Below are 2,105 nucleotides of genomic sequence, written 5' to 3' on the forward strand. Positions count from 1 at the left end.
CTAGGACAGCGTGGCCGACCATGTAGTATGGACCATGCAGCCAGGTACTGGGAAAAGACCTATTTATAACTCAGAGAATGCCATCGTAGAAGATAACAATGACCCACAAATAGATGATCTGTTTTTACCAATGTCTGAATGTCTTACCGTCCCCACATGGAAAAAATGAACCCTCTCTGGGGAGGGAACTATGTCTAAGAATGTTCTTATGCAACTAAATTTACCTTGAATTGGCAAGATTAAATTTTCTGCTGCTGAATAGAAGAGAGGCTTAAAATAGAAATTAAGTTCCATTAAAGGAAAATAAAGGAAGTTTCATTCCTTACACCTGAGTTTGTGGCCTGTGAAAATTCATAACCATTACAGAAATATAAAATTTTCCATTTGAGCTGCAACCAGTTGCAATGAACAATAATTTTGCATGATGGTTAACTAATCCTTGAAGTCAACTTGAACAGAAACATCCCCTATCCGAAAAAAGAGAAAGAAAAAGAGAACTTTAGAATTCTTACAGCCAAAGTCTGAAGACTGCTTATAATGAATATTTCAATTCAAGGCTGTGATGTCCCATATTTCTGTTGAATGGGGAAGTATGTGTGATTCATTAAGCTCTCATTCATTATGAAAATAGACTAGCAAATTATATTCTTTGTAAGTGAAATCATTATGGAACTAATTTACAAAATACATTAAGCCCTTTCATGATCTTGCTAAAGGAAAAGCCAAATAGTTTTAAGCACATTGCAAGGTCATTATCATTTTACAGTCTTAGATCTTACTTTTCATTAGTTATTTTGTGAAATATCTCTTGCACAAATATCTAAATTTGGTTGCACTTTGCACAGCACAACTTTTCATGTGTGCCTGGGAGAATAATGGTTCAACTCTGTTTTCATGAAGTTTAGAATAAAGATGAAATTGGAGTTTCTTAAGTACCATGTTCAAATATTCTTTTCTTTTCCTCTTGAATTTGTGTAAGCCAGTCTTGCCCCTTCAAGACTGTAACATGACCCATCATCTCTTCAATTTTTGTACTAAATCATCATTTAGAACTCCTAAAAGCAACCTAGAAGCCAGGCAGCAGGTTACAGGTTTAGAATATGGTTGTTTGACTCTCTAGGGGGTTTTAGAATCAGTTATCTACTGAAATTAAGGTAGAAGCAGAGCAGATGGAATGTCCTTCTATGTTATGCATACTCACAATGCTGTTCATTACCAAGAACACACCAGTATGTGCATGTTTGTTTCCCAGGAAAAATAGAGCCCTATTCATTATTCATAGAGGCCCTCCCGTACAGTAAAGACATTCATTCTTTAATGGCTCTATGACTAGGGTGTTGTGAAGCCTGAAGATGTTATTTTTGGAAGATAGTTTACCAATTAAAAGCAGGGCTTCCCTGGTGGCGCAGTGGTTGAGAGTCCGCCTGCCGATGCAGGGGACACGGGTTCGTGTCCCGGTCCGGGAAGATCCCACATGCCGCGGAGAGGCTGGGCCCGTGAGTCATGGCCACTGAGCCTGTGCGTCCGGAGCCTGTGCTCTGCAACGGGAGAGGCCATAACAGTGAGACGCTCGCGTACCGCAAAAAAAAAAAAAAAAAAAAAAAAAAAAGCAAACAGCACTGGATTGCTTAGTAATGTCCTCAACATTGATTGACTATAACTGCAGATGAACATCAGGAGAAAACTGAAAGAGTATTGCTATGTGCTTCTCTGCTTCCTTCAGACACCTCCCTGGAAACAGATCGTTAGTGGATGGAGCTTCCAAAGTCAGACTTCTTCTTTTCTCCAAGTAATGTAAAAAATACACTAGGTTTACTCCATCCCAAATATTTAATTATATCCCCCTGAAATGTAAAAAATGTGTGAAGTTAATACAGAGGTGAGTGTTAGAAATGATTGCTTGGAAGTGAATTCAGGCTATGAAGACAAATAAGACCATATTCTTCTTTAAAAAATGGTGATATTTTATATGAAACTAAATATCTTCTGCTTGTTTGTGGCTGAAAAAAAATGGAGGATGTTGGCCATAAATGTTTCATATACATTCAGTGGAATTAAGTTTGTCTAGACTTTGACTTACCAATAAACGACATATATCATGATCA

Source organism: Leucopleurus acutus (genome assembly GCF_964270905.1).
Source record: "Leucopleurus acutus genome assembly, chromosome: 18".
NCBI lineage: Eukaryota > Metazoa > Chordata > Mammalia > Artiodactyla > Delphinidae > Leucopleurus > Leucopleurus acutus.